Genomic DNA, 27,460 nt, shown 5'->3' on the forward strand with positions numbered 1-27,460 from the left:
GTGCATGTATCCCTATGAGTTAGAGTTTTTGTATTATTTGGGTAAATACCCTGTAGTGAAATTACTGGATCATATGTTACTTCTATTTTTAATTTTTTACTGTTTTCACAGTGGCTACACCAGTTTGCATTCCTATCAAGAATGCACAAGGATTCCTTTTTCTCCACATTCTCACTAACGTGTGCTGTTCCTTGTGTTTTTTATTTTAGCCATTCTGACAGGTGTGAAGTGATATCTCCTTGTGGTTTGACTTGTGTTTCCCTGATAATGAATGATGTTGAGCACCTTTTCATGTGTCTGTTAGCCATCTGGATGTCTTCTCTGGAGAAATGTCTGTTCATATCTTCTGCCCATTTTCAAAATGGATTATTTCTCTTTTGGGTGGTGAGTTGTATAAGTTCTTTATTTTGGATGTTAACCCTTTATATGATAAACGATTTGCAAATATCTTCTTCCATTCCATAGGTTGCCTTTTAGTTTTGTTGATTGTTTCCTTTGCTGTGCGGAAGCTTCTTATTTTCATGTAGTCCCAATAGTTTACATTTGCTTTTATTTCCCTTGCCTCAGGAGACATATCTAGAAAAATGTTGCTAAGGCTGATGTCAGAGACATTTCTGCCTATAACCTCGTCTAGGATTTTTATGGTTTCAGGTCTCACATTTAGTTCTTTAATCCATTTTGAGTTTATTTTTGCGTATGGTGTAAGAAAGTGGTCCAACTTCATTCTTTTGCATGTAGGTGACCAGTTTTCCCAACACCATTTTTTGAAGACACTGTCTTTTTCAAATTGGATATTATTTCCTGTTTTGCTGAAAATTAATTGACTATATAACTGTGGGTTTATTTCTGGGTTTTCTATTCTGTTATATTGATCTATGTGTATACTTTTGTGCTGGTACCATTCTGTTTGGATTACTACAGCTTTGTGGTATATCTTGAAACCTGGGATTGTGATACCTCCAGTTTTGTTCTTCTTTTTTCAAGATTGCTGTGGCTATTCAGGGTCTTTTGTGGTTTCATACAGATTTTAGGATTTTGTTGTTGTTGTTATAGTTCTGTGAAAAATGCTGTTGGTGTTTTGACAGGGATTGTGTTAAATCTGTAGTTTGCTTTGGGTAGTATGGACATTTTAACAATATTTGTTCTTCCAATCCATGAACATAGAATATTTTTCCTATGTGTCATCTTCAATTTCTTTCATCAACGTTTTATAGTTTTCAGAGTACAGGACTTTTACCTCCTTGCTTAAGCTTATTCCTAGGTATTTTATTCTTTTTGGAGCAATTGTAAATGGGACTGTTTTCGTAATTGTTCTTTCTGCTACTTCATTATTGCTGTATAGAAATGCAATGAATCTCTGTATATTGATTTTGTATCCTGTGACCTTACTAAATTCATTTATCAGTTTTAGTAATTTTTTTGGTGGAGTCTTTAGGGTTTTTTAGATATAGTATCATGTCATCTGCAAATAGTGAAAGATTTACTTCTTCCTTACCCATTTGGATGCCTTTTATTTATTTTTGTTTTCTTATTGCTCTGGCTAGGACTTCCAGTATTATGATGACTAAAAGTGGTGAGAGTGGACATCCTTGTCTTGTTCCTGATCTTAGGGGAAATGCTTTCATTTTTTTATTCCCTATTGAGAGTGATATCAGCTGTGGGTTTTCATATATGGCCTTTATTATGTTGAATTATGTTCCATTTAAACCTACTTCATTGAGGGTTTTTATCATGAATGGATGTTGTACTTTGTCAAATGCTTTTTCTGCACCTACTGAAATGATCATATAGTTTTTATCCTTTCTCTTATTGATGTGATATATCGTGTTGATTGATTTGCAAATATTGAACCAATCTTGTACCCCAGAAATAGATCCCACTTGATCATGGTAAATGATTTTTTTTAATGTATTGTATGATTTGGTTTGCTATTATTTTGTTAGGATTTTTGCATCTCTGTTCCTTAGAGATATTGGCCTGTGGTTTTCTTTTTCTGTAGTGTTTTGGTTTTGGTATGAGGATAATGCTGGTCTCATAGAATGAATTTGGAAGTTTTTCTTTTCCTTCCTCTTCTATTATTATTATTTTTTTTTGAAATAGTTTGAGAAGAATAGGTATTAACTCTTTAAATGTTTGGTAGAATTCACCTTCACCTGTGAAGCCCTCTGGTCCTGGACATTTGTTTGTTGGGAGGTTTTTTACTACTGATTAAATTTTATTGCTGGTAATCAGGCTGTTCAAATTTTCTATTTCTTCCTGATTCAGTTTTGGGATGTTATATGTTTCTAGGAATTTATCCATTTCTTCTAGGTGGTCCAATTTGTTGGCATATAATTTTTCATAATATTCTTTTATAATCCTTTGTATTCTGTGGTGGCAGTTATTTCTCCTCTTTCACTTCTGGTTTTATTTGCATCCCCCCCACCCTTTTTTTCCATTTGTTTTGATGAGTCTGGCCAAAGGTTTATCAATTTTGTTGATCCTTTCAAAGAACCAGCTCCTGGTTTCATTTATCTGTTCTATTTTTGTTTGTTTCTATTTTGTTTATTTCTGTTTTAATTATTATTATTTTTTTTTCTTTTACTGTTTTGGGATTTTGTTTGTTCTTTTTCTAGCTCCTTTAAGTTATAGGGTGAGGTTGTATATTTGAGATTTTTCTCGCTTCTTGAGGTAAGCCTGAATTGCTATAAAATTCCCTATTAGAATCTCTTTTGCTGCATCCCAAAGATTTTGGACCATTGTGTGTTCATTTTCATTTGTCTCCATGTAATTTTTGATTTCCTTTTTGATTTCTTAGTTAACCCATTCATTGTTTAGTAACATGTTATTTAACCTCCATGTATTTGTGCTCTTTCCAGAATTTTTTTTTTTTTTTTTTTTTTTTTTGTGGTTGATTTCTAGTTTCAAAGCATTGTGGTGAGGAAAAAAATGCATGGTATGACTTCGATCTTTTTAAATTTGTTGAGACTTGTTTTGTGGCCTAATATGTGATTTATTCTGGAGAATGTTCTATGTGCACTTGAAAAGAATGTGTATTCTGCTGTTTTAGGATGGAATGTTCTGAATATATCTGTTAAATCCATCTGTTCCAGTGTGTCATTCAAAGCCACTGCCTCCTTGTTGATTTTCGGTTTGAATGATCTACCCATTGATGTAAGTGGGGTGTTAGTCACCTACTATTGTTGCATTACTATGGATTACTTCCTTTATATTTGTTATGAGCTGCTTTATGTATGCTGGGTGCATAAATATGTACAATTGTTATATCTTCTTGTAGGATTGTTCCCTTTATTATTATATAGTGTCCTCTTGTCTCTTGTTACAGTCTTTTTTTTTTTTTAAGATTTTATTTATTTATCTGACAGAGAGATATAGTGAGAGAGGGAACACAAGCAGGGGGAGTGGGAGAGGGAGAAGCAGGCTTCCCGCGGAGCAGGGAGCCCGATGCGGGGCTCGATCCCAGGACCCTGGGATCATGACCTGAGCCAAAGGCAGACGCTTAACGACTGAGCCACGAGGCACCCCCAGTCTTTGTTTTAAAGTCTGTTTTGTCCAATATAAGTATTGCTACCCCAGCTTTCTTTTCACTTCTGTTTGCATGATAAGTGCTTTTCCATTCCTTCACTTTCAATCTGCATGTGTCTTTAGGTCTCAAATCAGTTTCTTATAGGCAGCATATAGATTAGTCTTGCTTTTTTTTTTATCCATCTTGTCTTCTTCTGTCTTTTGATTGAGCATTTTGTCCATCTACATTTACATTTGAGGTAATTATTGACAGGTATGTACTTACTGCCATTTTGTTACTTGTTTTATAGTTGTGTTCTTTTCTTTTGCTCTCATCTCTCATGGCTTGCTAACTCTCTTTAGTGATATACTTGGATTCCCTTCTCTTTATTTTTGCATATATATTGCTGGTTTTTGATTAGTGGTTATCATTAGGTTTGTATATGGCATCTTGTGCACATAGCAGTCTATATTAAGTGATGGCCACTTAATTTTGAACCCATTCTTTACGCCTTTCCTTACCAAATTTTAGGTATATGGTGTCATACTTTACATCCTTTTATTTTATGAATCTCTTGACTGATTTTTATAGATGCACTTATTTTTACTGCTTTTGTGCTTCTTACTTTTCTTTCTCCTACTTACGATCTTTCCTTTCGACTCAGAGTCTCCTTTAATATTTTTTGTAGGGCTGGCTTAGTGGTCATGAGTTCATTTAACTTTCGATCACCTGAGAAACTGATTGTTTTCCATTACTCTGAGTTCTAGGTCACTGATCCATTCCTCAGCTTCCTCTAGCCTACTAGTTATTCCATCAAGTGTATTTTTTTTTTTTTTAGTTACTGAATTTTTAATCTCTGGTTCTTTTTTGTTTCCTATCTCTTTGTTAAGGGTTCTTTCATTTGGGACGTATTCCCTTGTCTCATTATTTTGTCTAACTCTGTGCCTGTTTCTGTGTTTTAGAAGCCAGCTGTGTCTCCTGTTCTGAAAGCAGTGGCCTTATGAAGATGTCCTGTGGCGCTCTGTAGTGTAATGTCCCCTGTTCACTGAAAACTGATGACAGTATAAATTAAAGGGAATTGGATATGAGAAACATGCTATCAGGGTCAAATTTACAATCTTCACTGACAAATTAATTTTTACTCATTCATTTATTCAAAGGATCTTTATGAAGTCTCCTATGTGTGTTATGTGCACCTAATGTTGTGATTGAGATTTTGCCTCCAGTCCAGTCCTCTGCAATGGCTGGGTTTGCCTGTTGTGGGCAGGGTTTGGTCCTGTGCTTTTAGTGGGCCAGTCTGGGGCTGCCGTGGCATTAAGTTCAGTCAGACCAGGTGTTTGCCAGGGCTGCTATAGCACCAGACTACAGGGTGCTTTTCCATGTGTCGTCCCCTGAGAAGCTTTTGTTGGTGGGTGGAGTCTGTACTCAGACCAGATGTCCGTGCCCAGCCCACTGCTGGGACCATAGTGGAACTGGTATGTATGGTTATCTTCTCCTCTCCCTGGGGCGGGAGTCACTTTAGAGTGGTGTTGGCCCCTATTGGGGCTGCTTACACACTGCCAGGCTTGTGGCCCTGCTTTGGATGGGTACTGTCCGAGAGTATATTGGAGGGGGCAGGTATGCAGGAGAGTGTGTGGACAGGGCACATGGCACATGGTGCCAGCAAGTTCTGCACTGGTGTGCTGCAGGAGGGGACCTACAGCTGCTGGACTGATGCCAGCCAGGTTACAGGGGTACAGAGCCATGCAGGACAGATTGTATGGGGTGTTAGCAAGGTTTGCATGGGTCTGCCATGGGAGAAAACCTGGAACCAAGGCCTGGCTACAGGGAACATGTGCACAAGAGAAGGAGGGGAGGGGTGCCCTGCTAGCAAGTTATGTATGTATGGAGTGTTGGCACAGCCCACTGGTTCCTACAGGTGTCTGTGGATTTGGCTGGGGGGTCGGGGAGGGAAATATCACCTACCGGCTCTTTTGTTCCTGAAAAATTCTCCCAGGGATTCCTGCTCCTCCAGCACATGCTCTGAGATTAATAAACAAATCTCCTTCCCTTATACACAAGGCATTTTTCACACTGCTGCTTATATGCTGTATCTCCATGGTGCTGTCTCTTTTTTTTTTTTTTTTAAAGATTTTATTTATTTATTTGAGACAGAGAGAATGAGATACAGAGAGCATGAGAGGGAGGAGGGTCAGAGGGAGAAGCAGACTCCCTGCCGAGCAGGGAGCCCGATGCGGGACTCGATCCAGGGACTCCAGGATCATGACCTGAGCCGAAGGCAGTCGCTCAACCAACTGAGCCACCCAGGCGCCCCATGGTGCTGTCTCTTTAAGGGTGGGGACTCAGTTTCCTCTGGCCCTCTCTGTTCTCCCAGGGCTGAGCCCATTGATTTTTTAAAGTTCCAGGTGTTAAGTTCTGATGATTATAAGAACTTGTGAAATTTGGGTTCTGTTTTTCAAAGCCAAATGTTATGAGGATTCGTCTTCCTCCTGCCTGTGGTGCCTATTGTCAGGGTCTGTTTTTTCCCTCTCTCGGCATCCCATGGACAGGTTCATGGTCAGTTTAGCACCCGACAATGTCTCTGCCCTTTCTATCCTGTTTGATGTGGCCTCTTCTCTACATTTAGTTGTGGAGAGCCTGTTCTGCCCATGTTTGGGTAGTTTTCTGGCTGATTTACACTGATGCAGGGGTTATCTCGCTCTACCTATGGAACGAGTTGAGCCCAGGATCGCCCTACTCCACTATCTTCCCTAGAAGTCTGGATTTTCTCCATCTTGAAAATCAGCAACATGAAGCCAAGTCCTGATTAGACTGCTCTCTCTTTCTCTCTTTTTTTCTTATTTCCTCCTTCACTTTTTTTTTCTTTTTTTCAGAGAGAGAGAGAGTGTGCATAAGCAGGGGGAGCGGCAGGCAGAGGGAGGAGAGGGAGAAGCAGGCTCCCCACCGAGCCAGGAGCCCGATGTGGGGCTCGATCCCAGGACCCTGGGACCATGACGCGAGCCGAAGGCTGACGCTCAACCGACTGAGCCACCCAGGCGCCCCTCCTCCTTCACTTTTAAGGGCCCTTGTGATTACATTGGAATCACCCAGGTCATCTAGGATAATCTCCCTATTTTACAGCTCTGTAGTTAGCCCCTTTAATTCCATGTCCAAACTTAATTCCCCTTTTTAATGTGACATAACCTCTTCACAGGTTCTGGGGTTTAAGACTTGGGCATCTATGAGGGATCATGATTCTGTTTAGCACACTCTCCTCCTCTCACATTGTCCTGAGCACCCACCCATCAGTTCACCTTATCCTGCTGCATTTTTCTCCATTGCACTTATTACCTAATATTATTACAGACTTGTTTACTTTGTGCTTCTCTCACTAGGATGCACCGTAAAGCATCATAAGGCAAAAGACTTTCTCTTGCCCATTGCTGCATCTAGAGTCATGCCAAAAATTTGTTAGGTACTTCATAGATATTCTTTGAATAAATGAATGAGTAAAAATTAATTTGTCAGTGAAGATTGTAAATTTGACCCTGATAGCATGTTTCTCATATCCATTCCCTTTAATTTATACTGTCTTTGTATTATTTTACTCCATATTCTCATTTTTTCTTGTTTCCCTATTTTAGTAAATTCCTAGCTAGTGTGTCTACCACCAGATTCTGCACCTGTTTCTAAAGCACAAGTTGTCATGTTAATCCCTAAAACTTTTCAATGGTTCCTTAGAAAAATTATGAGATTATATTCAAAGTGCCCCTGGCCATCTCTTCAGAGCATTTCTCTCTAGTCTTTATAGCTTATGTTCTAGAGATTCTGGAATACTTGTCCTTATTGTTTCCTCAGCTTTGAATACCTTCCCTTCTTTGACTACCTAGAAAAATCCTCTCTTTCCCGAAGGATCTACACGGAGCATATCTTTCTCTATAAAACTTTCAGTGGAAAAAATCTCAACAGAGTTAACACTTCCTCTTCTGAGGTCATCCTATCAGAAATAACAGGGTGGGGAGGCTGCTAAGAGGGACCGACAAAACTCAGACTGTGAGCATATATAAGAGATATCTTGGATACTTCTTGAACCTGAAAGAAAGATTTAGAGGTTAGGTTCCCATGAGTCTGCTAGTATATTTAACCAAATCATTATTCTATTTTTTATGATTATGACTTTTTAAAACACTACCATCCCCCCCAATCCCAGTACACATACATAGTGTGTTTGGCTCTTCTGGGTTGGAGAAGATTATAGGATTTTATATTATACTATTTATATTCAATATTTACCATTTTCCTGCACTATGCATTATGTATATTATAGATAAATATATATTTTATAAATCACACATGTTTTTATGTGATATTTTCCACACTGTCTGGCACTCTGGAGTCAGTTTTTCTGGGTTCAGATTTTTAGCTTTGTCACTTAACAGCTATATAACCTTGAGAAGTTACTTAAGCTTCTTCAGTCTTAGTTTTATCTGAAAAATGGAAATAATAATAGTCCTATTTTGTAAGTTTATTGAGAGGATTAAATTAATATGTGTAACATGCTTAAAGCACTGCTGAGCATGGTGTCTGATAAATGTTAGCTGCTGGTGTTACTCTTGTTATCCTAGATGCTGAGTTTTCTGGAGGAAAGTAGCACTTATCATTCAACTCCATCCCCAAACCAGATACAAGTATAAGTATGGCACATAGCAAGTGATCATTAAATATTTTTTGCGCAACAAATGTATATTAGCTATTCCCAGAATGTTGGTACGTAACTAATGGACAGAACAGATTAGTATCTGAAATAAGCCTTGTTGTGAATAGATTTTGAGAATTTGTGCATTTTATCTTTTTCCCTCTCCTTTATCCCTCCACTCTGTGAATTAGAATTTTGATTTTTCTTGTCAGAATGCATTCAGTATATGATTAGATGGTGTTAATTAACTTGGAATTAATAAACAAAAAATGAATTTGAGAATTATTCAGTAAATATTTATGGAGGAACTTGTATGTGTGGGGCCCTCTAGGTGCTGGAATTACATCATATGCATTGCATCCATAGTTGGAAGCAGGCACAGTTTTCTGTCTCTCTAAAAGACAGAAGCTGGCAGGGGCCTCGTACTGGCTCTGCTTTCTCCCCACTACCCCTCCAGGAAGAGTCTTACACCAGAGTGAATAAGGGACTAATGCAAGTCCACTGTTCTCTGCCAGGTCCCATGTTGTTCTCTCTGGAACAAATGTTCTTGACCTTGTGGGTGGTTTCATCTAACTTTCCCTGCTGTGCTTTCTCATTGTTCATCACTGTAGGTCTGGGTGTCTTCCCTCTCCCCCATTTCTTCTGGTTCTTAGCTCTGTTAGACACCCTTCCCCAAGAGAAAAGCTCTTGAACAGACATGATCCAGTGTGACTCCGGTAATTTTCCTAATTGTCAGACTTTTTCATAAAGTTTTAGAGAAATTTTGGTTCTCGAAGCACTATTCCAGAATCTTGGCTGGCTAGTCCTTATTGCATTCATTTCCATATCGTTGGCATATAATCGACATTCATAAGTAAAAGCTGTTGATATGAATCCTGGTTTGTCTGTAAGTACTGACTCTTCAGATCCCTAGGACAGAATAGATCACCATATGCCCATCCCAGAATTGTTTAGTATTCTGTTGTGCAGTTGTAATCTACCCAAAGCTTAGGGTAAGAAATCCGATTATATTATTTTACATCTTAGAAACAACTCATCCTTTTATAATCTTCTAATCAACACATTCTATGTGAAATAATCCCTTTGAGTATTGATGTCTACTCTGAGAAATGTTATATAGTGCAACTTTAATTGTTTGTGCAACCCTCTCCCTGATTAGCCACAGTCAATCCCTGATTGTGCATCAGTTTCCCTATATGCAAATTGCGGTGGTATTTTTACCTAGCTCATAGGTTTGCTGCATGTGTGAAATGAGTTAATAGCATGTGTGGTCCTGAGCATGGTGCTGGCGCTTTGCAAGTGCTCACGAAATGATACCTATTGTTAATTTTTTATCAGAAATATTATTACTTTTAGCTCCCAAGGGATACAACTATTTTAGTTTAAGTATTCCTAATGTATTCCTTTGCATAATTGGGATGGTACAGATAATTAAATAATTTTTATTTTAACATAGTTTTAGGTTTACACATGAACTGCAAAGATACTGTAGAGTTCCGCATCCCCAGAGTCCCCTATTGTTATCATTCACTAGTTTTCCTCTAATGCCTTTTTTTTTTTCCTCTTTCAAGATCCCATCCAAGATACTAAATTACACTGAATCATCATGTCTTCTTAGTCTCCTCTTGGCTGTGACAATTTCTCAGACTTTCCTCATTTCTGACAACCTTGACAGTTTTGAGGAATACTGGTTGGGTATTTTGCAGACTATCCCTCATCCGGGATTTGTCTGATGTTTTTCTTTTGATCGACCGGAGATAAGTGTTTCTGAGAGGAAGGCCATGGAGGTGAAGCGCCCTTCTCACCATAGGATATTAGGAGTACTTTCTATCAACCTGACTCATCATCGTTGATGTTGATCATCTGGCTTAGATAGTGTTTGTCAGTTTCTGCTACTTATAGTTACTTTTTTTCTTATTAACCTTTTCATACCCTTTAGAATCAAGTCACTAAGTGTGGTCATCCCTCATGCAATGGAAAATTCAGGGCTTCCTCCTTGTAGGACAGTATCTACATAAATTATTTGGCTTCTTCAGTGGGAGATATTTGTCTTTTCTCCCTAATTTATTATTTAATCATTTATTTAAATCAGTATGAACTCATGAATATTTACTTTATAGTATAGCTTCATTGTACTACAATACTACATTGTTCAGCTTCTTCCTGAGAATTATCCAGTTTGGGCCACTGAGATCTCTTTCAGATGCCTGGATGCCTTTTTGTTGCTTCCTTACTTTCTAGCACTCTAAGTTGCTTGCTTTGTATTTTCTCTGCTTTAGCCCTACCATCAACTATTTATCCACAGAGCCCTGGCTCCTTTATTGGAGAATATATTAGAAGCCAAGATATGGGCACTGGATGATTAGCTTTTACTGATTTATTTTGCTAATGGCAACAAGCTTTATTTTTATATATCTCTTTATAGTAGTCATGGGTCAATTTTGTGCCTTGTGCAAACTACCAGAACAATGTTCTATTCTTAATACTTTTTTTTTTTTTTTTGCCTCAACACAGTTTAATAAACACTTGATTTATACTGCTTGGAAGAGTTCAGTTCTATTTCCTTCTGTTTGAGATCCTGATAATTGTTATGTAATATCACGAAATAAATCTTTCTCTTCTCTCCCTCAATCCCACTCTCCCAAAGAGTAGCAATTATAGTCAATTATTTCAAAACCCATCTGTGGTGTCCCACCATGCAATTAAAATACACAAGTCTTTACCAAAGACAACTAAGTTTTGCTGCCAGTACTAGGAGTTTAATGTACAAAAATGGAGCCACGATCAATGCAGGGGACATTGTCATAGATGGAGATATAGCCTGGCACTTTAAAAATCCCCCCATATTAAATACCCCAGGAATAAGATATACTCTGTAAACAATTAGCAGTGGAAAGCAGTAACACCTGTTGAGAGATCATGGTTGACTAAGTGACTTCCTGAAGACTCAGATTCAAAACTGAGGAAAACTGGGAATTAGCGCATACCCTAAACTTTTAGGGTATGTGCAAAATTATAAAATGTCACATATCAAAGCTAAGAATGCCAAAGGCTTAATAGAGAAATGCCACCCTGCATCTCACTTAGAATATATTCCTTGAATCCTATCAGAACTAACTGTTGTGATGCAAAGATAGAAAATACATCATTTTGCTATGATCTCCACCTTGATTTTGTCTCCATTTTCCCCACAGTTGGCTGAAAAGCTAGACAGAAGGTGAGGTTGACGGGGATGGAAATTAAACAAAAGAGAAGTTACTCTTTGAAAGATGTAAATATAAGTGGGTAGGGATACAATTGTGCAGTAAGCACAAATAAAATGTCAGTGAAGAAAGAATCAATCAGGCATGGGGCTTCTGGAAAATAAGGAGACCTGAAGGGACAGGGTTATGGGTTGAGACTTGAGTGAAATGAAGGAATAAACATGTAGGGAATTGGGGAGATAACATTCCAGGTGCAGGGAATAAAAAGTTCAAAGGCCTAGAAACTTTGCTGATGTGTTGTAGGAATGACAAAAATTTCCAGTGATTTCTAGGTGCTTCTTAGGAACTTCTAGTTACAGACTCTCTCCAGGAAATTTAGTCTAGTTCTGAAGTCTGTGGAGTCATGGAGATGTCCTTGAACCAAGATGTTGTCATATTTTCTTGATTTTGGACAGGTAAAGTCTTTTTCTCTTTCTTTGAAAATTCTCCCAAATAGGTCTTTGGAAGTATTGAGAGTGAATTATTATAGCAAGGACTTGACTTCATTTCCTGCTCCTGGAAATTCTTTAACTCTCCAGGAAAATCTGGGGAATTTCCTCTAAAATATATAGCTTTCTCTATATATTTTTCATTAATTCTCAGGAGGAGCTAAAACTTGCCATCAGCATGTCCAGGGAGGTTTTTGGTAAGCTTGTTTATTTGTAACAGGTGTTAGAATTTGACATTTGATTTGACTTTCCATATTTTTGGAGACTAAATTAAGAAAGCATCTGATATATGCATAAACTTGTTACAGAGAAAGATACAGATACATGGGTAGAATTTTTAAAAAAGCTTTCAATAAAACTCTCCTTTTTTACTTTAGGTTTGAAAAGATTTGATAGTTTTCTAATGGTTCTCAGCCAGCTGATTTCTGTCCAGGAGGCTAAAAGGAATATAATAAGAAACCTGTTCTTATAAAATGTTCAGTCTGTCTGAAACAAGTTTGAGCAGGAAGTGTTTGTGAGAAGCCTGTTCTCCCAGAGTCTCCCTTTAGGTTCTTCATTCCAGGAAGCTTCCTCCACACCCAAATGAATATCTGAGACTTCAGTGATTTTTCCATTTCATACCTTGCTATTAAATGGAAATTGAGAAATTGGATCCAATCTCTCCATATAGCCTAGAACCACAGCAATTCTCATTTGCTCCTGATGATACTTCTGGATTAATTCAACATGGTTTTGTTATTCTCTAAAGCCAAACTTCGATCCCCACAACTTAGGGATACTGCTTCATCGGGTTCTCTTTAGAGTCTGTTGGTTTCTATCTCCTGCATACGTAGAGTTATCCCAGATCAGCAGCTTTGAAGTCAGATTTAGTTTAACACGAAGCAGGTTGTGAATTCTCAAAACTACTAAAGAAACTTGAAATATTTTCACCCTAACTAACGTGTGTAATCAACCACAACACCTGTTCAACAATGTGGGGAAAAAGAAAAACTTAGGGATACTTCCAGTATTTTATGCCCTTTTCACCCCTGCAGACCCTGTGCACGGGCATTGCACTCTGAGCTGTGAGGGTGGGACCACATCTGTCTCATCCTCTACTGTGTCCCCAGGGCCCAGAAAAACGCCTGTCACACCGAATATGTTCAGTGAAAATGTATTAAACCTCTGCGTGACTAGCACACAACAGCTGTCTGTCTGTGGTATCCCATGTGGAGAACTCAAAACTCAAACCAGTCTCTAGGAATTCTTTACCCAAAATTGACTGTCTCATGCCTCCAGCATTTTTTCAGTTTTTATCCCAGGAATAGTTGAGACTAATTGCTCTTCATAACTTTCAAAATACAGGAAGCAGATACTTTTATTAAAAAATGTTTTCTTCCAGATAAGGATAGCAAAACAAAAGAAATTCGCATGACTTGTTGGCAATCAGATGATTATTTTAGTACTAATTCTATGTTCACAAGAATTATATTGCCAATAATGATGATGTCGGTAATAATAGCAATAATGTTTAGTCCTTATCATTCAAAATTATATGTATTAGGGACCCACTATGTATTAAATACCATAATAGGTACATATGCATGAAGTCTGAAGACTCCAGGGAAATTGGTGTTCAATTTTGAAGCATTTAAAAATAATAATAATAATACTTATGGAGCTAGTGTGTGCCAGCTATTGAGCTAAATCCATACCTTAATAATGTGATTCTAATAACAGTCCCAGGGGTAGGGTACTACTGGTTTCTGCATTTTATAAATAGGAAATTAAGGTTTAGGAAGATTAAATAATTTGTCCCTGGTCAAGCTAATAGGAAATGATGGAAGAAAAATTTGAACTTGATTTTTTTGACATTATAGCCTATACTTTTTCTTTGAATATTTAACTTTTTTGTTTCTCCTTCAAATTTACATTCTAGTTGAGGGCTTAGGACATACATATGAAGTATTATTTGCCATGTCATACATAAATGCTGTAAACTATAACCCAGATTACTAAAACCAACAGGGGAGTGTGTCCAAATGAAGAGATAGTTCACCCTGGAAACATTTCCTACAGAAGATGAATTTTAATCTTTCCGGGCAACTATGAATATATTTTTGTGAAATTAAAAGATAGAATACAACTAATTATGTTAAAAGATAAGCCTTTATTTTTTTGTAATCTTTTCTGAGATACAATTGACATATAATATTGGTTTCAGGTGTGCAATGTAATAATTTGATACTTGTGTATGTCATGAAATGATCACAATAACTTTAGTTAACATCCATTACCATACATAGTTACAATTTTTTCTTCTGATAGGAAATTTTAAGATCTACTCTCTTAGCAACTTTCAAATATATTATACAGTATTATTAACCATAATCATTATGCTGTACAATATATTCCCATGACTTATTTTATAACAAAGTTTATACTTTTGGCCTCCAAATCTTTCCTATTTTAATGTATAATTTTAGGCTTCTGGTTAGGTAATAATAATAATGATAATGTCTTATATCTGCATAATATCAAGAATTTAAAAAAACATGATTTGATTTCACTTATAGATTAATGATCTTTAATGTGATAAGCCTTAAATAAAAATTAAAAAAAGAACTATAATAATCTTCATATAAAGTTTTGGAAAAATGCAGCCTTTGAAAACCTCAACATTTAATATATGTTAGAGTAATAGACACTGCACAGTTTTGCCATGAATTCCTTTTAAATTGTTTATGAAATTGTGAAAGCCCACAATCTCTTTCCCACCCTACCCCACCCTACTTCACCCAATTCCCACCACACACACTATGCTCTTTGTGCTAAAAAGAAAGAAAAAAATATCCCCACATTATAGCTGTGGCTTCCATAATCGTGAACAGAACCGTTCAGAACATTCACCAACCAATTCCATTCTTTGGGAGGATAGCTTTATTGACTTGTTTCAAGTTAGACCTTTGTCAGTACAGACTCTTAATGTTATTTTCTATTATTGTCAAATATTATGCTAAGTGAAATAAGCAGAGAAAGTAAATTATCATATGGTTTCACTTATTTGTGGAATATAAGGAATAGCATGGAGGACATTAGGAGAAGGAAGGGAAAAATGAAGGGGGGGAATCGGAGGGGGAGACGAACCATGAGACACTATGGACTCCAAGAAACAAACTGAGGGTTTTAGAGGGGAGGGGGGTGGGGGATGGGTTAGCCTGGTGATGGGTATTAAAGAGTGCATGTTCTGCATGGAGCACTGGGTGTTATACGCAAACAATGAATCATGGAACACTACATCAAAAACTAATGATGTAATGTATGGTGACTAACATACATAATAAAATAAAATTAAATTAAAAAAAGAGGATACTTCCACTTCTCTATTTTATATTGCATTTTTAATATTCAAGAATTCCTGGATTATGTTTCTTTTAGAGGAAGTGTGTATATTTGTAATAAGGAGAGAAAGTCTCCAGTTCATTGGGATTCTTCTTGTCTACTTTTCCCCTTTTCAGAAAAGTATGTTGTGATGATTTAACTAAACAGAAAATTGGAGAAAAAGCAAGTTAGAATATTTTGGCACAGATTAAAATGAAAAAATTTTAAAGGAAACAAAAGTAAGACCATAGGATACAAATAGGAATGGGAAAGCAACAGAGATGAGACTTTGTTGATGTAAAATGCTACTGAAACTTCAGTAATAATACTCAGGGATTAATGGGTTTGAGTGACTGTATAAATTATGAGTCCTAGATTTTTTTTATTTACATGTAGGAAGTCAACATTTTTGTATATTTTATAATATATAAGGGAGAATAAATGTAATCTTTTCAAGAAGCAACTGTTAAATCCACAAAATAACAAAAATAAAAATTGTCTAGCCATTTCTTCTGTGAGAGGTAGTAAGAAGAGCCTTGTGATGGCACAAAGAGAGCCATCATTAAAGGTGGCAAGGAAAAAGTAGCTTTAAGCCAGAAGAAACAACTAGTGAATGAGAAGACCAAGTTTCTATCCAAGGAACAGACCAGATTTAGACTAGGAACATTATTTCCATGCAAATATCCTATCTTGGAGTCAAGACCTCTGCTGGCAATTTGGATTAATTTAACACACTTGTTGATGCATTTTAGTGTTCTTGATAGCTTCTAAGGGAAAAAAAAAAAAGTGTATTATACACTTACCAATGTGTGGTCCCACACTGGGATGGGATGAAAATAGACTTAAGGTTACAAATCACTTATGGGCTCTGTGTTCTCCAATAACATTTTATTCTTGATCCTACATATATACTGTGGTTTACAGAAGCAAAAGTAAAGGTATAGAATCCCTTTTTAATGTTACAATCATTTTTACCTCATATGTGGCATTTTCAATAAATTTAAATCTCAGAGCTATTTCACCCCTTATATTTCTTTACATTTGAGCATGTATGGCAAGGTGGCCCTTACCGTTATATTAGTGGTTAGCTATTTAAAAGTAAATATTGAAGCTGAGTAACAGAAGCAAACACAGAAAATAGATATTGAATACTTGTTCCCCTGTAAATTAAATTAAAAAAAGAGTAAACCAAGCTTTTGGTCATATTTGGGTTGTGTTTATAATTAAAAAAAAACAGGAAATAAAAAGATGACAAACCTCCTTAACCCAAACCTTAAAATATCTTTATATTTGGAAAGATTAAGAGCCTGAGAATGGGACCTAGCTATTCTCAAATGTCAGAAAACACCCATTGGAAAAGTTCACAGATTTAGGACAGGTTTGGTGGTGAATCAGCAGGTTAGGGCATGAAATTAGATAATCTGAATTCATTGATTCATTCAAAAAATATTCAGTACTCAATATTCAAATTTTCTAAATCCCAGAACTTTTTGTCAAGTGCTAATGATGGAATGATGAGCAAAGCCAAACATTGCCCCTGTCCTCTTGCAGCTTATAGTCTGGGAGGAAAGACAGCATTAATTCAGCAACAAACACATGAAATTGCAACTGTGAGAAGTGTCCGGAAGGGGAGGTTCTAGGAGAGCCCATATGGAGGGTATTTGTAAGAGGTGGGATGTGAGGGGAAGCTTCCTTAAGGAAGATGCCTAACAGGTCTGCAAGTTGATTATGCAGATAGAAGAATGGAAACAGGAGAGAGAGAGAGTGTAGTGAATTGGAGACCCACATCACTGGGGGGGAGCAGAGGGTGGGGAAGTAGTAGGGAGCCCACCACATAGGTCCTTATAGGGGATATGAAAAATTTATCTTTATCCTGTGAAATGTGGGAAGCTATTGTAAAGTGTGAAACAGGTAGGTGACTGACTTAGACTTTTACCTTGCCTTTTGAAAGATTCCTCTGGCTTTCCTATGGAAAATTGGTTGAGGCTGGTGGGGGGGTGGTCATGTTAGTGTAGGGTAGTCTCAGCAGGAAATAATTGGGGAGGGATGTCCAGGCAAGAGATAGAAATCACCTATACCTGCTTGATGGGGGGCATGGAATGAAGTGAAGGGGTTCAAAAGATCTATAGGAGATAAAATTGACATGCCCTGATGGTCCAGAAGATATGGGCTCTGTGTGTGTGTGTGTGTGTGTGTGTTTCAAAATAGTGCTTTATAGAATATGCTCAAATAAAGCTGTTTTATGGTTAATTTTTCTTTTTCTTTTCTTTTTTTTTAAAGATTTTATTTATTTATTTGACAGAGAGAGACACAGTGAGAGAGGGAATACAAGCAGGGGGGGTGGGAGAGGGAGAAGCAGGCTTCCCGCCCAGCAGGGAGCCTGATGCAGGGCTCCATCCCAGGACCTGAAATCATGACCTGAGCCGAAGGCAGACGCTTAACGACTGAGCCACCCAGGCGCCCCTAATTTTTCTTTTTAAAGCAGATCTTCATTCTTTATTTTCCTTACTAGTTGTAATGTTCAGGATTTTCATGTAAACAGAATACAGGATGACTGAGTAAAAATGGAAGGGGAAGTTTTCTCTTTATTGAAATGATTTTGAGCATTAGTTTAAGATAATTATAGCACACATATTATACTTTCTTAAACTGAATTATGCCAAGCTTTCCAAAACCACTAATCAAAGACATCACTTAAATAATGACTAAGTTATAATAATATCACAGTTGAAGTGACAATAGAGAAGAATTAAAAGTGAAGAATACTGAAAAATGCTTGACTGTCATTATCCAGGTGAGGCACGGATGATTTAGGGTCAGCCTGAAGGATATTGGTGAAGGGACCAGGTTCAGGAACTGAGGCTTAAACCTACTGGATTTCTTTGGTTTATTGATTATTTTTTCTGCCATGATTATGCCATGCTTTCTGATGAATTTTGCAATTTTATGATTCTGACTTGTGTAATAGTTAAAGTGTAACTTGTAATTAAAATTTCCACATGCTTTTCATACTAAGTTTTATTCAGCTAGCAATTAGGTGATTACCCTATAAATATAACTTTAATAGTCTAGCCACCTGCATGGTGTCTGCCACAAAACGTTTTATCTCAGAAAAAAAAATCTTGGGGATTTAAATTTCTGTAGTAGGGAGCTTATTATTTATTGAATAATTGGTGATAGGCTGTATCTATAGGAAACATTCAGTGTGTGGAATGTGAACATTGAGATCTTTTTGGATAACTTTAGATATAAATCAAATTTCCTTTTGGAAGTACCGAGCAACGGGAAATGGCAATGTGTTTTAAATGGAAGTGTTTTAAGGGATGAACTAAGTTGCCACAAAGCGCTGAGGTAAGTTTTCATGGAATGATAGGCAGGGTTTTGGTTGACTAGGATGACCAGACCTTGTCACCATCCCTGCTAAGTGTTTCAGCAGCTTTGTAGTGGTGTGTTTTCTGAGGGATATCACGGAGATTCCAAAACTAAATGAAACCAGTATACTATGCATTACTGCATTACCTCAATGTGCTCATAGCAGGAGGAACATTTTAAAACGCATTATAAGAGCTCTCCCACTCAGTCTTTCATCTTCTAGATCTTTTTTTCATCTTTAATTATATGTCTATCATTGAAAATGAGCTGCAGGAAATCACATGGCAACCTAGAGAGGTTCCGAGAAATGTTTAGCTTTGACTTTAAGTCTGTACAATTTTCCTCATGACATAAATAGGCATTTTAGTTGATGTTTTTCCATCCTAAATGATAAATTTGGCTTGGACTATCTTTGTACATTACTGCTAAAATATTTTGTTTCTTGAACAACTTTGAAATGTAAATGCCATGGATGGGGACTTTTTAAAATGGCTGCCACTGTGACTCACAGCCACCTAAGCTTAGGCTTCCTATTTGTGTTCTCTTTCTGACAGCAATATTTCTTTCTGCCTTTCTGATAGCATTATTTCTGGGAAATCAAGCTAATTTCTATTTTTCTTTCCCTGTTGAAAGGATTACTCATACTCCTTCCCCACTCCAGTGTGTCCTTGTCTCTGATTAAGATAACCTATAATAATAACCCATGGAACTCTTTTGAAATAATTTTTCTTTAACAACTGCTATCAGCTTTTTTCCCCCTCATTTAGCTCCATATATTTATGTCTGGTTCAGTTCCTATTATCTCTATGAACAGTTTTTTTCTAATTCTTCCTTTAACTTGAAATTTTTCTTGACTCTAAGGAGAGAAACATTTATTTCTTTTTCAGTGTGCACAGTATTACTTATAATGCAATTTGTGTTGTTTTTAAAATCATAAAGTATCTCTATAACATGAATCTCATTTTCTTTAAGATAGCAGTTGTCTTTATAGTCAAAGAAACCAAGGTTTAGAGAAATTAAGTAATTTGCTCATGGTTATATCTTTGGAAAACAAAAAGGTTAGGACATAAGCTAGGTAATATTATTATTTTAGAACATATAGTTCACAAGTTAAAATATTTAATAAATGCCCATTATATATAAAGCTATGTCCTTGGAGTTGGGGATAGGGCAGTGAATAAAAAGATAAAGTCCCTGATTTTGACTCAATTTTTTTTCAGTATAAATTATAAAACCAGGTGACACCTCTTACATAACCAGTTTATTATGAGTTACTTAATTTACCCTAATCATGGGTCTAGTTTTTTTTTTTCCCCTAAGAAAAGGGCTAGTTATTAAGATGACCACTGAACTATTATGAATACCACATGTCCTTCACATTTTCTTTATATGGAGCTAGAATGGAGCTTGCAGGGTTTTTTTTTCCCCATATGACTGACAGTGTGCATTTTCAGAACAGTTGGTTGAGCTGAGGGGTGCTGTGGCAACTATTAATTGGAGCCAGGCTAAATGATCTGTACACAGAATGGCCTTCCAGTCTTGGCTAAGCATTGAACCTCATGAGGCGGCCAGCTAATAGAGCATGCCAAGGGACCATTGCCTAGGTGTTGCTGGAGAGCTTATACTAACTTTGCTGACATTGATATAATTGTTCTGTTAACTTACTCAATAAATCCTTTGTTTCTAACCCCCAACAAAGAGCAAGAATTCTAATAACTATTTTAATACATCCTACAAAATAGCAAGCCGTGTATTCTATGAATTAATTGTTTTGTGTCCTGTAATCACTTGGCTGGAAAACAGCTTAGTGACCCCAAATATGCTGGAAATGGCTTTTTGCCCTGAACTTTTCGCTAAGAATTCTTCAGAGGCAAAATTTCTCCATGATATTTTACTGTAACACAGGTTTATGACTCTTACTCATATAGAAAATAGCTTAGAAGGAATTTGTCACCAAGATTAAAACTCTGGGACAATATTCATAGTGGAAACAAAATAATTACTCAAAATTGTAGTGCATGTCCTAGACTTTAAGTTTCTTGGAAAAGACTGTATTTTGGGGACGGTGAGTCCATGGAGTCTAAGAAATATAGAAAGGACCAGATTTGATGCTAGTTGCCTGGTGCCCACAATTTGAATTAAGATAGAAATGCAGTAGATATGTGATAGAGAAATTGTAAGACTAGATTATTAGAAGCTTTGTCTTGGATTCATGGAGTATGCTGAAGCAATCTTTTCAATTAATTATTTTGATATTGCATTGTGATACAGAGCCGTATCTAAAATAAACACAACCCCTGAGGCTGGGCACAAGCAAAAAGGATGCCTGCCTGTTAGGTTAGTTGGGAGAGGGGAATAGGTTGCACTTCTACACAGTTCCAGCAGGGGTCAGTATGTTTTCATCATTACATACTGAATGCTCAGTGAGCAAGCAGCAAAACTGTTGATCCTAATTGGAGCAGACACAAGGATCTTCTATAATCCTCTGACATCCTTTTCAAATAATAATTCTTAGGTGGGTGGTGGGCTGGTGGCTGCAATGCCAACGCAGGATTCTCCACAATGAAGCCTAACCGTTGTCAATTATTTTTGATGTATGCTAGCTTAACTTAAGCCTCCTTCGTCCTGGCTTTTCCAACCCACAGAAGGGTATTGCTCTTCCTAATTATTGAGACACAGTACCTAGGATGGTCAGGACAAGTGTGCTATTTTGGCTTAATGCATTCTCTAAGACCCATTCCCTTCTTTTTCAGCCTCACTTGCTCTTCCTACTCAGCACAAAGAGCTAGCATATCCCTTCAGTCAAATACCTTGAGTTTTTTACTTAGAACCTTAATTGCCATAGTCATTTGACTTTAACACATCAAATGCCAGCACTTGGAGGCAACTGGACATACAAAAAAGTATATTTGCTTTTAGTTGCATGTATAGAACTTCCCACGGGTTAATAATTGAGACTAAATCTTCCCCCACCCTACACACTTTCTAATAATTTGTTTAGGGCCTTTGCCAGCCAGTGGTATTCAGGGAACAAATGATCATCCTTCGTGTGTATGTTAAAGGTGGTCGCCTGAGTCTCAGACTGTCAGGCCGAAGCTTGAGTTCTCTGTCAAAGAAAAAAAAAAAAAAACCACGCATGTCCTGCCCCACATTTGTAAGCTCATTTTTTACTCTCCTTGGCCCTAACTGCAGCCCTTTCTGTTGAGCAGGGGAGTGAATGTCTCCGTGTAGAGACATTTTCAGAAATCGGATTCTGGAGAGCTGAGGAGTGATGTGGCAGGAATGCATTACCAGGATACTTAGAAGGTGGTTAACTGTTTGAGTGCCGCTTGCCTGTGCTGGGAGGAGGGGGGAGGGAGGGCACACTGAGAGAGCTCTAGCCCCACAAAGCTTAACCGAAGTGGGATTTTAAAGGGATGCCCTCACATGTCTCCATAGGGAGGGGCATGTCTTTCAGAAGGTAAAACAGGAGTTGTAAAGGTGAAGTCTGAGTTAGCCGGGCAAAATCAGCAGGGACTGATGATCTGAGTTCATTGGGGTTGGGATCATTTTCCACTTATTCTTTAGGGCTTGAGAGGTGCCTAACATACTTGATCACAGCCCAAAGCTTCAGTATCAGCAAGGAATATATTTATTCATGCATGTAGGTACATTTTAAATATCCTCTCTAAAAATGTGGAAATTTCTTTTACTTTCAAAGATTACCAGTACCCTTTAATGCATCAATAATAAAAACAAATCAAGTCATCTCTATTATTCTTGGAAAATCTGTCTTCAAATTTCATATTGGCATATTTAAGTAAAGCAGGTGATATTTTATAAAAGAATTTATAAAATTCTTTGATGGGATTGTTCTTTATCTCTTTCACTTTAATTCCACATTTACTTAAAAAACAGAATTTACCTTCCTCAAATTCAGAGGGAGGTATGAGGCACACGTATTGTAAGTTGAAGAAGATAGCAGTGATTCCAACTTGGGCCTGACAGTCACCTGACAGGTGATACTCATGTCTTTGATGAGTAGTTAGAAACTGGGAGGGATTTTGAGCTCATTCTCAGCTGTTGCAGCAGACAGATTATTTTTTTTTAAAAGGTCATGGTTAACATGAAAGAGAAAACAGTTTAGATGCATAATAATGCATTTCTTAAAAGAAGTACGTATTCATTCGAGGAATGTTTGTTGAGTGCCTACTACATGTCAGGCACTGATAAAAGTATTGGGGCTGTATTGATGAATAAGATAAGCGAGGGCTGTATTCACATGGAGCTTGCTTACTTCTTGTTAAGATATGCATGCTTTGAAAGTATATAGGTTCCAAAAAAAAAAAAAACCTCAGTGTATTTTTATTTCCTCACTTCACACATTTGCTTCTTCATATTTAAAATGTAGGTTGAAACACTCCTTGTATTCTTTGAAGGTGAAAAAAAAATGTAACTACAGGGTGAACTACAGAATTTCAGTGACTGCAGAATTGCTTCAAACCCTAAATCGAGAAAAGAGTGGATGTAAGATGGTTTACAAATAATTAGCAGATTAGGATGCTTTTTAGTTAATGCATCCATTCATAAAACTGAGCAAAACGCATATGAAGCAGCTGACACTAGAGTTCAAGGTTGCCCATCTCCCCTGCAGGAGGTCATGACAACTAAACAGGGCCATTTCTTGTTCTCACAGCATGGCTTCAGGAAAACCAAATGGTCTCTGCTCTCAGAATCCTGATTTAATGAATTAGGATAAGTGAGGAGAGATGGTTTCCAAATTATGTGTTAAGACTTGTAAGGATTTTTACTCTTACCACAGGATTTATCATTAAGCACCGAAGCAAACTGAAAACAGAATAAATCGGTATCTGTTTCATTTATTTATTCAGATATAGCTCTCTGCACTAGAATGACCCCCTACATCTGGTGATAAAAAAAGAAACAATTTTGAAAACTTAATTGAACCCACAATTTGAAGCTCGGCTATATCTTCCCTTATTATTAGGATGGTACCTTTTTCAAGGTATCTGGGAAGCAGGGCTGCAGGAGTCTACTCTAGCCTCTGTGCCAAGGGCATGCAGTTATTTTGCAAGCTCGATTTGGAGCCTTTACTACCCACTCATCTAGAGAAGAAAACTTCAGGACCAGAGGTAAGACTTATTCCCTTCCCCATTGCTTTGGTTTTGACATTCTTCTCTTTGCTCTCCTTTCACTAAAATACGTGATGGCCGATGTTTCCTTGTGAATATTTACCTTGAATTAATGAGTAATCACAAACTACCAGGTCTTTCTGCCTTGCACACTTTCTGAGTACAAGGAATACTCCAAAACTTCTAAAAGACATGTTGAAATTTTCTTTTGGAAAGTGTCAGAAAACCAGATACTCCCTTGCTTTTGAAAAGTCTGAACATCTTTCCAGAAAAGAGGCTCCCATTTTCCTAAAGCAGACTTTGTTTCCAGACTAACTTACAACTCCTTGACAGATATTATAGCCTTCACAATAAATAGGAAACAGACCGACAGAGAAAATGTTATTTCTTTTCTTGATAGCTCCCTCCATCCCCTTACCCAAGATCACCTCAATATTTGCATATTTGTTATATGTGAGTATTTCTTTATTTCTTACATGACTGGGATTTTCTTGTTTACTGCAGAGTAAGTGATAAGTCTAGAATTGATAAATCTATATAACATTTCAAGTCGTTGGGTGAGGTGGAGCCTTTAGAATTGCCCAGACTCTTTCCCCCCACCCCAACCTCAGGATGCCAATATAAATGTTTAAGGAAATAATGCTTTTTTGTTTGTTTGTTTGTCTTTGTTATCAGTTTGGAGCAGATACTTTTTTTTTTCTTGTGAGGAAACTCCTTTTTATCACAGTGAATTCTTTCTTTTTCTACTACGTATGGGATAAAAGGTGTTAAGTAAAGTCTGGGTATTCTATTAAAGCCCATTAATCTGAATCAGTGGGTAATAATTCAAAAGCTCAGGTTACATCTTGGAAATTTAATCTCCAAGTTCTAATTCCTCTCTTACATTGTGCTATTACTTGACCTTGAAGAAAAAACTTCATCTTGGTTCTGAATACTGAAGGACTTTTTCCTCTTTTCCTTTATCTGCTAGGAAACTCAAATCAAGTTTGGGAACTGAATGTAACAATTAAGAATTAATTAATTCTTTAAAAATGTGTATTGTGTTTTAACTTTAGCAACTCTATTATACTTTGTAATTTTTTCCCCTTAACTCTATTTTTTCCTGTTGGATTACATATGTTTACATAAACTAATAATTTTAGAAGAAAGTTAGATCATAAATAAGCAAATAAAAATATAGCTTACTGATTGCTCACTATATTGTTACACTCTTAGCTAAGCATTTTACATATGCTATCATAATAATATTCAAAACAACCCCATGAAGTGTCAGGTAGTTGAATATCTTTAGTGCTAATAGTTGAATATCTAGTGAATAATAACCTAAATAGGAGAATATTTAACAAGTCTAGAGAAAATGCTGTTGGCACTGATTTGACATCACATGCGTTTCAGGACTAACATCACTGAAATTCTCTTGCTTCTTCCCTCATGGACTTAAAATAGCTACAGTAGCTCTGAATATTATGCCTGTATTTAACACAGGATTAAGATGGAAGGGCTAGGACCTGTCATGTTTGTTGCTTTCATCAGGAAGCAAAGTTTCTCCAGCAATCCACAGTCAACTTCTGCTTACTTCTTCTAGATGTAAGAAATGGATGCTGGCAAAAGAGAAGGGATTTGGCAATGGATGTGGAAAGTATAAATTTAAAAATATTTAACAACTGTTACTGCACAGACACTGACAAATTAGAATGGGCAATGGTTGTAAATAATTAGTAAGACCTTACCAGTGAGTATTTATGGAATATCAGCCCTGAGTGCAGAGTATCCTACACATAGGTAGGTAGTTTATTATCTCCATTTTATAAATGAAAAAACTAAAATTTAGAAATTTTTAATAGCTCAAAGTCATAGAGTGAGTACATTTAATGTGCTGGTAGGGCTTAGATTTTAATCTAGGGTGATTATCTTGACAGTTTTTATTTTTAGCCAATGTACTACACTGTGTATCCCAAAATAAGTATTTAAAAATAGTACACATGCATGCATACTAATATTATTGTAGTACTAATAAAGCTGGGCTTTTAGAGTATACTCTAGCTTACTTGGTGCCTACTGAATTCAACATACATAATCTGTTTCAAAACATACTGAAGGAAATCCCCTGCTGGTAGCAAAGTAGCTTGTATTGGACAAGCCCTCTTTACAGATAATAATTATAAACTCTGGGGGAACATTCACAACAAATATTTGAAGGCTAAAACTGGAGGAGAGTCAATTCTTGAAAATAGGATACTGCATTGGGTGAAAAGTGAGTTTATACAGTTTTTGGTTTGTGAGATCTCTCTAGCTATGAGGCTTGGAAAAACTAGAACCTAAGTAACAAACCACGGTGTTAATGGCTTGAGCAGTCAGAAGATGAAGTCAGAACTGCCAAGGCAGGTGTAAAAAAAAAAAAAGAAAAAAAAGAAAAAAAGTAAATCCCAGAAAAAAGCCACATAAGTTAAAGCCCCAAATCTGCAAATAACTTTAATTCTTGCCTAAACTTGAACTGCACATGAGTAGGTGGGGTGACAGGTTGTAAGGAGCCTGTGAGAAAGAATAGATTGAAGGCTGAAGTAATTAAGCAGAGATGTCAGCTTGCCCACCACACTGGAGGCATGTTTTGAATTTGAATCCAGTCAAGTTAAATACTTGCTAGAACAAAAGCAAATACTCTTCAGAGGAAGGTAATAGAATCCAGAGATTCTACAATGTAATATCCACTAGGTCCAGAACGCTAAAAAAAATTCTTAGACATATGAAGAAACAGCAAAATGTAACTCCTAGCAATGAGGTAAAGTAGTTCATATTGAAATCAATCCTAAGTTGACATAAATGATAAAATTAGCAAAACTTTAATGAAGCTATTAAAATATGTTTTAGACCTTAAAAGAAATTGAAATTAATGAACAGATGGAAGATCTCAGCCAATAAATGAAAATTATAAACAAGAACCAAATGGAAATTCTCAAACTGAAAGTTTCACTAACTGAAGTCAACTTCAGTGGAAGCCTTATGAGCATATTAGAAATAGTAGAAGTATTAGTGAACTTTAGATCAAAAGAAATTGTCCAATCTGAAGAACTCAGAAGAAAAACCATTAAAAATAATGAACAGAATCTCAATTGTTCCTATGAGACAATAGGAAATATTCTAATGTGTGTGCAGTTGGAGTCCTAGAAGTTGAGGAGAGAGAAGTAGAGAGAGAGAGAATGGAGGCAGAAATAATATTTGAGGAAATAATGACTGAAAACTTACAAATTTGGAGAAAAATATAAATTCTTTGAGAGAACGCAACTTACCAACACTAATGGAAGAAGTTGAAAACATGAATAACCTCGTATCTATAAAGTAATTAAATTCATTACCAAAATTCTTCTTACAAAGCAAACTTTAGTCTCATGTGTTTTATTGGTAGCATTTATCAAATATTTAAGGAAGGAATAATATTAAACTCAGAAAATAAGGAAAGAGGGAATGCTTCCTAATTTATTTTGTACAGTCAAGATGATGTTCGTTCCTAAACTGACAAAGATGTTACAAGAGAAAACATTATAAACCAATATCCCTCATGAACATAGATGGAAAATAGTCCTTAGGAAAACAGAAGCAAATAGAATTCAGCAATATACATAAATGAATGATACCAGCATTTGCCATATTAACAAAACTTACTATTTCTTATTATGCAGATAAAGTACATAACAAAATTTAATAACCCTTTTTTGATATTAAAAAAA

The sequence above is a fragment of the Neomonachus schauinslandi genome, chromosome 2 (assembly GCF_002201575.2).
Source record: "Neomonachus schauinslandi chromosome 2, ASM220157v2, whole genome shotgun sequence".
NCBI classification, from domain to species: domain Eukaryota; kingdom Metazoa; phylum Chordata; class Mammalia; order Carnivora; family Phocidae; genus Neomonachus; species Neomonachus schauinslandi.